This window comes from Sander lucioperca, chromosome 19 (assembly GCF_008315115.2).
Source record: "Sander lucioperca isolate FBNREF2018 chromosome 19, SLUC_FBN_1.2, whole genome shotgun sequence".
Taxonomy (NCBI): Eukaryota; Metazoa; Chordata; class Actinopteri; order Perciformes; family Percidae; genus Sander; species Sander lucioperca.
The window spans coordinates 20,665,713-20,680,260 of record NC_050191.1 but is presented as its reverse complement, the minus strand read 5'-3'; the positions used below and the strand labels follow the sequence as shown (position 1 = coordinate 20,680,260).

At 44.2% G+C, this 14,548-nt stretch overlaps 1 pseudogene; it reads right to left on the bottom strand.

Moving 5' to 3' along the window:
- LOC116037475 overlaps window positions 1–12,958 on the bottom strand; it is an 18,527-nt pseudogene extending 5,569 nt beyond the window's left edge.
- Window positions 12,959–14,548: the final 1,590 nt, after the last annotated feature.

The following is a 14,548-nucleotide window of genomic DNA, read 5'->3' as shown; positions in this document are numbered from 1 at the left end:
CCTACAGAGTTACAGAGCAACTACCCCTGCAGAGATACAGAGCAACAACCCCTACAGAGTTACAGAGCAACTATCCCTGCAGAGTTACAGAGCAACTATCCCTGCAGAGTTAGAGAGCAACAACCCCTGCAGAGTTACAGAGCAACTACCCCTACAGAGTTACAGAGCAACTACCCCTGCAGAGTTACAGCTTCTCTTTCACTATTTGATTTAGAATCAGAATCAGAAAGGGCTTTATTGTCAAGTACGTTTTTGTACGGAATTTGTCATGGTGTTGGTGCATGTCACACATTCTTAAATATAAGGATAAAAAGAATATTAACAATATAAGTATAAACATATACACACAGTATGTATTAATAACGATAAAATAAATGTAAATAAAATAAGTTCAACAGTAATTTAGCTCATTTTGAGCTCATTTTCTACAAAACGCAGACTTCTTTGTTCTTCATATTTGATAGGGACGCACCGAATCCAGATGTTTGGGGTTCGGTCAAATACCGAATCCCCTGGTTGAGATTCTGCTGAATCCTCGTCCCATCCTCAGTCCATGAACACAGTAAACTCATTAATGAAGTAAACAGTGACTGTCCTTCCTTTGCTGTACCTGAAGTTGCTGCATTCTGGCTGCTGTCTGTAGATTCCTTCATCACAACTCGTATTCTTCCGGATGTTTCCTACCAGATGTTGTAACAGCGGTGATGTTGTGTATAGTTTAGGGTCCTCGCCACCACCAGACTAATCAGCATTGCTTATTGACCTTTTCCCACGGCAGACATGTTGACATGTCATAGTAGGAACAGCACAGGTGTATTCAAAACCATTAATGATGGCTGCATTCCACTTAGGCCGGTTACACACTGGATGCGTCGCACGAGCGTGGCGTTTCTGTTGCGTCTCAGAAGCGTGGCGGCTGCGTGGATTTTTCTGCGTCCTACACACCAGAAGCGTGTCTGACGCGGCGCTGCTCCTGCTGCTGCTACAGGGAGGGCTGATCTCGGGACGTAGCGCCCACACATTCAAACTCTGACAAATGGGTAAGTGGGCTGTCTGTTTATAACAACTTAGTGTAGCTGGACCGTCACTCAGAACACACACTACGTTGTTATTGTAGCCTATCCTACCCTTTATATATCGGCTTTTTCCACGTATGGGGAGAGAGTTGTTAAACATAAATATATAGCTACTGATCTGATTAAAGCAAGACAACGTCGGCAGTATTGACTGCAAAATATGATATAAGAATATTTGGTTCTGTATGACAGGTGCAATATTTGAAAATCTTTTCTGACATTTTTTATTACATTTATATCTACATTGATGTCAAAACCTCGAGACTTTCAACATGCCAATATGTCATTTATTAATATGCATTCGTGTCTAAATGATATATAAACATATTTTCCTATTCTATTTTACCTGGAAACGCTTCCAACACGCTCACGTCTCACGTGAAAAATAGCCGTCGGTTCTATTTCTAGCAGACACGCGTCTCACGCAGGCAGTGTGTAAGCTCTAACCTGTTAACATGGGAGCCGAAATATAAACGGACACGCCACGCGGCTGATAGGCTCGCGCGACGCATCCAGTGTGTAACCGGCCTTAGGAGAGGTCCTGGTATTGTTCATGCTGACTCCCTGAAATATCTCACTGGGACACTTGATGGAACTGAGCCACCGTTAAGGTGATCCTTAACGGTTATTCCTACACGCTTTTCCTACTATGACAAGTCAACATGTCTGCTGTGAAAAAGGTCCATTGAACATGTAGCTGGACTTGAATGGCCTTCTTTTGACTGAAAGTTCTGCCAAACTACACTTTTTCTGCTCACCAGTTCCATTTCCACTTTCTCACAGCCTGCTGCATTGAACGCTCCACCTACGTAAACACCTTCCCGTAACCAACGGCGCCGTCATTACGGCGACCAGCGTAGCGCGCGGAGTGCAAGCGTAGGGTTCAGTTCACTGGGAAAAAATTCTAAGGTTCAGCAGAAACCCAACCCCGTCAAAAAGCCCAATATTCAGCCAAATCCTGGATTCAGTGCATCCCTGCTATTTGATTTTGTTGAGTTCCACACAAATACAGTGAATAACAACCCCCCTCAGTAGAAATCTCTTCAGGACTCACATCCACTTGACCCAGTGGGTCGATTCCTTCTGGACCAGGTTGATGCCGGTCAGGACGTGTGTGATGTCGTAGACTCGCCGTTTGCAGGTCTGCAGGCTCTCCGCCGCGTCCCTGAGGTCTAGGGCGCCGTCTGGAGCCGCCAGCAGCAGCTCCAGGAAACGCAAAGTCAGCTGCCCCAGAGACACGTCTGCACACGACACGCTAAACACGTTAAACGTGGTCAGAGAAGACTTGTTTCAACAAATATCAACATAAGCCGCCAAATAATTCTCTGATGATCGATTCATTAACTGATTTGTTGCAGCTCAACGCACAACCATAGACTGTTAATATTAATGGACAGAGCACGTGTGACGTCACCTGTTGGTTTGTGGAGATCTGCTATGAGAGAGGGAGGAGAGAGGGAGGAGAGAGGGAGGAGAGAGGGAGGAGAGAGGGAGGAGTGAGGGAGGAGAGAGGGACGAGAGAGAGGAAGGAGAGGGACGAGAGAGGGAGGAGATAGGGAGGAGTGAGGGACGAGAGAGGGAGGAGAGAGGGACGAGAGAGGGAGGAGAGAGGGAGGAGAGAGAGGAAGGAGAGGGAGGAGAGAGAGGGAGGAGAGAGAGGGAGGAGTGAGGGAGGAGAGAGGGAGGAGAGAGAGGAAGGAGAGGGAGGAGAGAGAGGGAGGAGAGAGAGGGAGGAGTGAGGGACGAGAGAGGGAGGAGAGAGGGAGGAGAGAGAGGAAGGAGAGGGAGGAGAGAGGGACGAGAGAGAGGAAGGAGAGGGACGAGAGAGGGAGGAGATAGGGAGGAGTGAGGGAGGAGAGAGGGAGGAGAGAGAGGAAGGAGAGGGAGGAGAGAGAGGGAGGAGTGAGGGACGAGAGAGGGACGAGAGAGGGAGGAGTGAGGGAGGAGATAGGGAGGAGATAGGGAGGAGTGAGGGAGGAGTGAGGGAGGAGAGAGGGAGGAGAGAGAAGAGAGAGGGAGGAGAGAGAGGGAGGAGTGAGGGACGAGAGGGAGGAGATAGGGAGGAGTGAGGGAGGAGAGAGGGAAGAGAGAGAGGAAGGAGAGGGAGGAGAGAGGGAGGAGAGAGAAGAAGGAGAGGGAGGAGAGAGGGAGGAGAGAGAGGAAGGAGAGGAAGGAGAGGGAGGAGAGAGGGAGGAGAGAGAGGAAGGAGAGGGAGGAGAGAGGGAGGAGAGAGAGGAAGGAGAGGGAGGAGAGAGGGAGGAGAGAGAGGAAGGAGAGGGAGGAGAGAGAGGAAGGAGAGGGAGGAGAGAGGGACGAGAGAGGGAGGAGTGAGGGACGAGAGAGGGAGGAGTGAGGGAGGAGAGAGAGGAAGGAGAGGGAGGAGAGAGGGACGAGAGAGGGAGGAGTGAGGGACGAGAGAGGAAGGAGAGGGAGGAGAGAGGGAGGAGAGAGGGAGGAGCCATAGACTGTTGGGCGGTATCTGAATGTGACGTTAGCTGAGAGTTGGTAAAGCTGCTTACACTCTACGTTACGTTACACTTTCTCTGGTAATCTGGATGCTACTGCTGCTGAAAGCTAGCCTACAGAATACAAGGTAAGATTTAGCTTCACTAGGTTTTAAATATAGCTCAAAACACCATTCCAGTGACAGCCTTTGTTGTGTTTGATTGCTAACTTGTAGCCAGCAGCAGCAGTCATTTCAAAAACGTTTTAGCCATCTATGATTGTTTGACTGCTAATGTTAGCTCAAAAAGCCGTTAGCATCTTGTAGGCTACGTGTCGCAAAGTGACGCATGCTCGACTCACATCGGGCAGTGACACAGGTTTAACCCTTTAAGCGCCAAAGTCGCAAAATTGCGACATGACGGCGTACTGAATCAAACAGCTGTTTTCTCCGAGAAAAAGTTATACGAGGAGCGGGTGCTGCCGTGAGCCCCTCCCCCGTCCAAAAGCCCTCACAGGCGGTCAGTGTCTCAGTAGCCTCGCGCAGCAGTCACAGCCTGCAGAGAGGAGACACACACCACTCCGCGTCCAGGCTGCACATGAACAGCTTTCTGTATAATAATAATAATAATAATAATAATAATAATGATAATGAAGAAGAGAAGAAAAAAGAAAAGAGAAAGTGTCCTCCAATAGCGTGGTGGTGGGTTAAAAAAAAAAAAAAAACTAAATAACGCCTACTGTTTACATGAGTTTTGTGGTGTAGTAATAGTTCTAGTTTACGACTGTTGGCTTACAATTGACTTTTTCCCTGTTCATTTGATATGTGGACAACATAACAAATGGATGGAGGGGGGTCAATCTGATGAAATAAGTTAAACTCTCTTCTAAAATATCAGGTATTTCATGGAAATTACATAATCCAATATGGCCGCCGCCATATGACGTCATAATATGCAAATTAGATGGGAAAATTTACTCCCGAGATAAACGTTAGGTCATTCTCAACATTTGTCTCATTAACACTTTGTCTCTATCTCAAACCACTTTCAAGCCAGAGCCTTTTGAAATTTAGGTGCCAAAATCTAGTATTTTTAAAAATAATACCCGGCGCCTAAAGGGTTAAGGAGTCTCCCCCTGCTGGAATTCAGAGAGGTTGAGGTTGAATGCAGGTTTAAGGTACTTCCGCATTTGCAGCACTTCGCCGAAACCGGATGCTCTGTCCTTTAATATTAACAGTCTATGTGCACAACTGAACATTTACTCAGTAAATAAAAACAAGAAAACTGGCAAATTTTAGTACTCAAGTAATAAAATAATAGGTTTTAGAAGTATCCCCTTTAAAAGACAACTATAACAGATGACTTTCACACTGCAGAAAAATTAAAGGTCCCACGACATGGTGCTCTTTGGATGTTTGTGTGGCCTTGACCAACTGCCACTTCACTTGTTTTCAAGCCATGATGTCTCTCTCTCTCTCTCTCTCTCTCATGGGGGGGCCAAATTCTCTGGGCAGGCAAAGCAGAGAAAGGGGAGGTAACCTTTCCCCTTATGACGTCATAAAGGGAAGATTCCTGATTGGCCCATCTGAGCTTTCATTTTCTCAAAAGGCAGAGCAGGATACCCAGGGCTCGGTTTACACCTATCACCATTTCTAGCCACTGGGGGACCATAGGCAGGCTGGGGGAACTCATATTAATGTTAAAAAACCTCATAAAGTGACATTTTCACGCCATGGGACCTTTAAAGTGCCCAGATTATGAAAAAAATCACTTTTTCTGGTATTTGGGGTGTTATGTTGTGTCTCTGGTGCTTCCACAATTTGGAAAAAAAACTGACATTTTTTTAAATTTAAATTTGCCAAAAAAAACTCAAAAAACTCAAACTCAAAAAAAATCCATCCACGCTGTTTAGAGTGAGATACAGTTTCTGAATGTGTCCTGCCTTCAGTCTCTGGGTGAGCTGGTGAAAATCTACACGGCTTGTGACGTCACAAGCCGAAACGAGCAGGCTAACCGCAACCATTAGCTCGTAGCGTTAGCGCTAACGCTAGCATGCTAAAGCTAGCATGCTAAAGCTAGCATGCTACCTCGTTCTCAATAGCAAAGCACTGCTACAACACACACAAGTTCACCATAATCTACTAAAGAACTACTTCCATGTGCGCCCTCATTTAGAAGTCTCCCAGCTAATCCTGCCTTGTAACTGACTGAAGTTGTAGAAACAGCCTTTCTTTTACTGTCTATGGAGCTAGCTAGCTGACATGATCTACATCTGAGCTACTGGGCATGTGCGAGTGCAATCAAAGATAGTCCAGAAGAAGAAGAAGAAAAGAGGTCTCACTCTGTAGCTAAAACAGAGACCAGGTGAAAAGAGGATCTGCAGCAGTGAGAGAGAGCACTGCAGTACAACAACAATATGGTGTTTTTAGAAAATTAAACCATGTAAACCTATTCTGGTACAACCTTAAAATACAATTATGAACCTGAAAATGAGCAGAATATGGCTGCTTTAAAAACAAGTTCTGCAGTCTCTTTGTTCTCTGATTTCTGCATGGATTTCTGGATGTGTGTTAGGGATGGACATCTGAGATGATATCTTCAGGTAGTGGGAGTCACACTGAACCTTAAAGTGTGTGTTCCCTGTCTGTGTGTTCAGATTTTACTAAGTTATGGAGTAGAGAAGAAGGAGCTCACCCTGTCTGCTAACTCTCGTGGACTGGATGGATGGTTTCCTCGGCTGCAGGGAAACACTGGAGACAAAAAGACAACGTGAGATTTTAATAAAACATACAGTTGGGTTGATTTCGGGTCTGTCCAGACCGGTGTACGAGCTTAAACCTTGTCTTCCATGCAACTTATTTTTTTATTTCTGGGTCAAAATTTTAAAAAAAAATTCTGGTGACGTTTTTGTCACTTTTTCAAAATAATGTCATCACTTTTTTTCCAATTTTTTTGGTCACAAATCAATTTTTCTGCACTTTTATTTTACGTTTTTTTTTTTTTTTTTTTTTCAACATTTTGTGTCACTTTTTTTCCAGCGTTCTTTGAAAAAAAATTTCAAATGCTATAAAATTGCATAAAAACCCAAATTCAATGAAAGTAGTGAACTTATCATGTATTTAACTTGTGAAGAGCGTTGTATGGACCAATCATTTTACTTTGTTTTAAAATTTGGTTCAAAGAAACCCACATTTCTGATGAAAAACTTTTTGAAAATGGGTCAAATTTGACCCACGAACAACAGGAGAGTTAAACTAGTTGATTTATGGCAATCAGCAGATCGGCGTTTGCAGCAGGCGCGCATACACACACACACACACATATCTCTCTCTCACACACACACACACACACACACTTGTTTCACTATCTTTGTGGGGACCCGTCATTGACATAATGCATTCCCTAGCCCCTTACCCTAACCTTAACCATCACCACTAAATGCCTAACCTTAACCCTTACCCTCACCCTAACCATAACCTAATTCTAACCCTGATCCTAAAACCAAGTCTTAACCCTCAAACACACCTTTAACTTTGTGGGGTCCAGCATTTTGGGCTCCACAAGGCTGTGCAGACCCCCACAGGTATACTGTATTCCTCAGTTTTTGGACCCCACGAATATAGTCACACACACACACACACACACTTTTAAAACGCTGAAAAAAGTGAAAAAAAAAAAAAAAACAACAATCGGAATAAGTGAGAAAAAAAACAATCGCCAGAAGTTCCAAAATTTGGAAAAGAAGTGACAAAATAAATTGGAATAAAATCGACAAAAACGTCGAGAAAAGTGTAGAAAAACAACTAAATGTTAAAATTTCGACCCAGAAAAAACACAAAAGTTGTAGGTCGATGGGAAGTCAACACAAGGGTTAAACCCAGGAGCAGAGGCGCTTGTTTTTGTTACCTGGTCCTCTCGGCCTCCGGAGGAATCTCCAAACCTCCCCCTGGGTTCTGGAAATCACAAAGAGAAAGCAGAGTGAGGAAATGATGCTGTGAAGAGCTGCACAGATTCAACTATTAAATTAACAACTTGCAACTTTCAGAGTCACTTTTTTTATAGATTTTTGAGGCCTTTATTTGATAGGACAGGAGCTTAGACATGAAAGGGGAGAGCGAGGGGGAAGGACATGCAGCAAAGGGCCGCAGGTTGAACCTGCGGCGGCGAAGACTGAGGCTGTGTCTCATTCCTCATACTTCCATCAGTACACTGCTAATGTGCACTGACCACTTACTGCCGTAGTCCCACTTTCGATGGTTAGTATTTAGGGTTGCACGATATTGACAAAATGTCACATTGCGAAATTTATATTAATTTCAATATTTTTAAACATATGTAAAATTACAAAGGTTACGGGAAAAGTTTTCTTACAGCACAAGGTTTATTTCAACTGACAAGTCATATTGGACCGGTCCAACATGAATATATAAATAAATAAGGACCATGTCTACAGAACAGGACATGTTCTACTGGTTGGACAGTATAAAATATATAAACAGGACACAAGGACTTTTCTTGCTCTTCACTGATTTGTTCCGTTTTGCTGTCTTTATTAATTTCTTCACTTACACTGTCACCTCTGTTGAAATACGCACACGCGTCACATGGTTCGCTCCGTAGGGTTTGTCATGTACATGTGCAAGTGGCACGGTAACTGGCCAATGAAACATGATCATTATAGCGTTTCAAGCGAGCTCTAAATCAAACACAACTAAGCCACACAGCCAACGGACGGGACGCAGTGCTCCACAAAATAAACTAAATTTGAATATTTATTGCGACACTTTCGATACATTGCGATAACGATATTGAGTCGATATATTTTGCACCCCTATTAGTACTGTCCCAAAAGGAACACTTATGTTAAAACACTTACCGGAAATGACGAGCGGGATGAGCGTGACGAACGTGACGAAAACACACGTGAAAGCGATTTTCCAGCCCGTTTTTCTGTATGCAAATGAGGAGCGGTCGGCTCGGCACCTCCCAAAATCTGACAAAAATCTTTTAAACTGACCTTTGTTGATCTGAAATGAAGACAGATTCAGCAACTGCACGGCCTATTTCTCTCTTAAAATGTTTTCAGAAACACGTTTCAGTGAACTATTTTAGTCCAATATGAGATCATATTCCGTCCGTGCCAACATGACTGATTGAAATTCTCGAGCAGCCAGACCCACGTGACGCGTTCGTCCAATCAGCTGCTGGTCAAGGGCTCCCTTCCACTTTGTAGTCCAGATGGCGCCCGTTAAGTGCGCGTAGTGTCCATCGTTCCACACTGAACTTTTTGACCGTTTTTAGGTGGTCATCCTTGTACTTTCAGTGCACTGACTTTTTGCGTTATCTACACAATATACTTAAAACTAAGTGGTAATGAGCTATGACGCGGTTCAGCGGCAACCAATCAGAATATAGACGTCCTTCACGCTGGCTGATTCCAGAGAAACATACGATGTAAACTTTGGTTCCTACCAAAACATTAGTTCAGAGAAAAAGGAGGAGAAGCTCATCATGGCCGTTGCTGGGTTCCCTATCATTTATGATATTTGCGTATAGGGACCAGTTAACGTTACCTGCCGGTCACATGGTCTCTAAACAGTCCGCTCACGGTGAAGTCCTGCACGGATCAACAGCTGGCGGCTGCTCGCTCTGCCTGCACGCTGCTGCGGTTCAGCGGCTAACGAGCGAGCTAACTGCTAACAGACACCGCTGCGACCAACAACCAATACACATTCTGTCATTATATATGTCATTTATAAAAGGTTTCTAGTGTCAGTGTATTGGCCGTGCAGTGGCTGCTTGATCTTTTTCCATGATGAACATAGAATGCTGCTACGTCAGAGCGGCCAAAGCCTCAAACAGCTTCCCCGGACTTTCTGACCAGCGTCCTCGACCGGGCGGCCAGAGCTTCTTTGCAGCTCAAGTCGGCGGCGGTGTGGACGTACGGACGGTAACGGCCAGACATGTAGAGTTTATTGAGATGCTTTTATTTCATTGAAAAGTCAAAATATCTTTGACTGTCTAACTGCACTTGGCATTTGTAAATGTTTTTTGTAATTTTTGTAGCTTTTTTCAACATTGTTGTTGCTTTTTCTGTCTTATTTGTCTCTTTTTTTAATTTGTCGTTTTCCGAAGTTTTTGTTGCTTTAAAAAAAAAAAAATTCTTTCCGACATTTTCGTCACTTTTTGGCACTTTCCACTTTTTTTTTTTTTCTTCAAAATGTTGTATTGTTGTCAACGTAAAGCCCTACCAAAGTCTGCAAAAGAAGTTCTTAGCCACCATAGAATCTTTTTGGTTTGGCGCACAAGTTTGCCAACATTGATTGTGAACCTAAATTGATATACGGGCCAGATCAAAACCTGCGAGGGGCCGGATTTGGCCCGTGGGCCTCGAGTTTGACACGTGTGCTTTAAAATCATGAATGGTATGAAATCGTGAGTCGAGTATATCGTTAAGTCCCTAATCAAGAACAAACACAGACGTGAAACATACGAAAATATAGATAAAACGGTCTTCAGACCTGCAGTGGTGTATCCTGTGGATCACTTTCCTCTTCCTCTTGGTCCTGGCAGTCTGCGGTGGCCCCCCCCTCCTCTTCCTCGGACGACTCGGCCCCCCAGGGGCGGGCCGGGCCCAGCGGCCCGTCCAGGTAAGGGGGCATGATGGGAATGGCGTCCCTTTGGACCCCTTCGGTGGAGACGTCCTCCTGCAGGAAGTGGTCTTCGCAGATGAGATGTAGCTCTGTGGCGTCCTGTCGGTCCGTCTCCCTCAGCGCCGCCAGCCACACCTACACACACACACACACACACACACACACACACACACTTTGCATTTTAAATTAGAGAGCAGTATTCGGACCGAGACGTGTCTGAAGGGTGAAGGCTAACAGGAAATTCATTCAGTCACTCACACAAATACAGCCGTTATGTCATAAACCAGACGTTCGAAATGCCAACGACAAAACACTAACGGACACACAGAAACACACAGACAACAGAAATACACACACACACACACACACACACACACAGACAACAGAAATACACACACACACCCACACAGAAACAGACACACACACACACACACACACACACAGAAATACACACACACACACACACACACAGAAATACACACAATACACACCCACACAGAAACAGACAACAGACACACACAGGACAGACAACACACACACAGGACAGACAACACACACACACACACACACAGGACAGACAACACACACACACACACACACAGGACAGACAACACACACACACACACACACACACACACACACACTCTTTCCGGGGACAGTCCCTGGTTTCAGTGACCTGTCCCCGGCTGGACCTGTCCCCGGTTTTCACTGTGACTGATAGACCCGAAATTGGAATGAAAGAAAGAAAACATTGACCAAACGTAGTCGAGCGCCTTATACACGCGAGGCTCAACACAGCCAGAGCGAGCGCTGCTCAGAGCTCAGAGATGTTCTAGAATGCCCATATTTTACGATGCTAAAATTGCTGTTTATTTACATGGAGTCTGGTGTGTTTAGCGAACGCAATTTCGCGGACTTTTTATGTTTAAAAAAAAAGGATCTTACTCTTTAACAGAAAGGTCAACCTCCTTAGAAATCATTTCCATAATGTTGTCAGACACTTAGAATATTAATCTGAGTCTGTCAGCGGCAAAACGAGCACTTTTATGAACGTAAAAACAAGCTGGACAATTGACATCCTATTAACTTACATTTTAGCTTGTTTCTCCGTTGCCGACTGCAGAGATCTGGTTTAATACTGGACCAATGTCAAAGGAAAATATTTCCTCAATAGTTTTAATTGTATCTGATACTCAATGAGCTGTTGCAGAAACAAGCCCAGCCTGAAGCAATAAAGCAAAAGCTGTCAGATACATGTAGTGCAGTAACCATGACAACATTTCCCTCTGAGGTGTAGTGGAGTACAAGTATGAAGTAGCAGCAGGGGCGAGTCTAGGATCAGACCTTTAGGGGGGGCTCAGCCCCTAATGAGAATGGGACACGGATATAGCGCATGCTAAAGTGTTAACCCCCTTGCTGTGACATTGTTGCATTAAAATTAACATTTAACTTACATGAAATGTTATATTTGCATTCTGCACAAATCTCTGCACACCCATTACTCTCTGTGAAATATCTCCCAAACTCTTCACTCAACACATGCATCGGTACAACAAGCGGTTCCTGAGTAATCCGGTTTTGAAATTGCAACAAAATTTCTACATGGTCTCCAACTTTATAATTTAATCTCATGTAAACTATTTATGTCAGCACAGACATTGTTGTAAATTGCTTAGCCAGTGTATCCCACCATAATGGTTATTATATTGCCAGATTCCAGACAATCCCACTTACTTATATGTATCCCACTTACAAATATGAATATATATTTCTACTGGTATGCTTCCTAGTCACATTAATGCAAAAAATATGAAGAAAAAACTATTCCACCTGTGTGTGCATGATTATAATTCTGAAGTGCAAAATAGTTCAGGCTACAGCCCAAATATTTCCATCCATAGATAAGAATAATCAAGTCTAACCTCTGAATTTCTTTTCAAAGTGCACCAGATTGACGCATTTAAACGTTAAAATAGACAACATTTTCTTACAGGGGAGCATGCCCATGGACCCCCCCCCCTCACACACACACACACACAGGTCAGACACATATCTCACACACACACACAGGTCAGACACACATCTCACACACAGGTCAGACACACATCTCTCACACACACACACACACACACACACACACAGGTCAGACACATATCTCACACACACACACACACACACACACAGGTCAGACACATATCTCACACTCACACACACACACACAGGTCAGACACATATCTAACACACACACACACACACACACACACACACACACACATCTCACACACACACACACACACACACACACACACACACACACACACACACACACACACACACACACACACACACACACACACACACACACACAGAGAACAGACAACAGAAATACACACACAAATACACACAGAAACACAGAAAAACTGAAATAGACCTACACACAGAAGTACACAAAGACCACAAACACACATTAAACACACAAAAACCACAAGAAACTCACACAAAGAAATGACTTTAAACACACACACACGGCTAATTAACCGCTTCCCTTTGGGGAACATCCGGGGCTTTCTTAGCCTGGGTCAGCTCACCTGGACCCGAGCCGGGTCAGCGGGGAATCTGAAGAACCTCTTCGGGGGTCGGTTGAACACTCCCCGGTTACCGGCCACCGGCACCATGCGGTTCGGACACCCGGAGACGACGCACTTCACCATGCTGACCGTGTCCCTCCGCGCGGACACACAGCCGTTCATTATCACTAACAAACACACGTGCGCGGTCTGTTGACGTCGCGTTTCCAAAGGTGCGTTTGATTGTCACACCGGAAACTGTGGCCCTTTGCTGATATGCATACTGTCTATGGCTGTTGTCGGTACACGATCCGTTCTGCCTGCACGATCCGTTCTGCACATGCGCAAGATAATACTGTTTTACGTATCCATACGACCTGCACGATCTGTTCCACGTTAGCCTATGGCTAGCCTCCACCGGGAAGCTAACGTTAGTTTAGCTAACAGCTAATTCGGCTAACCGCTAGCTGACAGCTAGATTCAGTGTAAAATAACGTTAACTCAAACGTAATGGGAAAAGCAGGCTACAGCTAAATTAAGACTTCACAGTAATAACAATAAAGACAAGTATTGAGTGATTGTATTTTAAATGAGCACAAGTAAAGTAGAACTGACGTAACAGCTGTTATATATGTTAGGTGTTTGTTATATATGTCAACGTTTATTTTTAAGTTTTATTTTGAGGGTCTTTTAAAGTTATTACATGCTGTCTCAGCTAGCAGTTAGCCGAATTAGCTGTTAGCTAAACTAACGTTAGCTTGGCTGTCGACCGGAAGCGTGGAACAGATCGTGCAGTGTCGTAAATCCTCGTACAACCGCGCACGCGCTAACATTTTGCGCATGTGCAGAACGGATCGTGTACCGACAGCTGTATGTCATTACTCTCCTTTCATGTCTTCAGCGCTCCTATATTTAAATAAAGGCCGAAAATACCACAAAAATAATCTTTAAAAATGAAAACAAGTGGCAGAAAAGCACAATAACTATATATTCTGAAGCATATTGTGTCAACTAACTGATATTAAACTGGATTTCTTCTTGTGTGTTAACCCTCGTGCTGTCTTCCCGTCCACCGTGCACAAAAAAATTAAAAATAAACACCTTTTTGACACTTTTTCTGACATTTATATCCTTTTATTCAACATTTTTTATGCTTTTTTGTTGCCTTTTTGTCGCCTATTCGTCGCCTGTTTGTCGCAGTTTGACGACGTGTCATAGAACACACCGTGTCGGTACACGATCCGTTCTGCACATGCGCAAAATGTTCGCGCATGCGCGGTTGTACGAGGATTTACGACACTGCACGATCTGTTCCACGCTTCCGGTCGACAGCCAAGCTAACGTTAGTTTAGCTAACAGATAATTCGGCTAACCGCTAGCTGAGACAGCATGTAATAACTTTAAAAGACCCTCAAAATAAAACTTGAAAATAAACGTTGACATATATAACAAACACCTAACATATATAACAGCTGTTACGTCAGTTCTACTTTACTTGTGCTCATTTAAAATACAATCACTCAATACTTGTCTTTATTGTTATTACTGTGAAGTCTTAATTTAGCTGTAGCTGCTTTTCCCATTACGTTTGAGTTAACGTTATTTTAGACTGAATCTAGCTGTCAGCTAGCGGTTAGCCGAATTAGCTGTTAGCTAAACTAACGTTAGCTTCCCGGTGGAGGCTAGCGTGGAACAGATCGTGCAGGTCGTATCCTCGGTAAAACAGTATTATCTTGCGCATGTGCAGAACGGATCGTGTACCGACACACCGTGCGTTCACGGACATCGGAAAAACGTTTTTCCAAGTG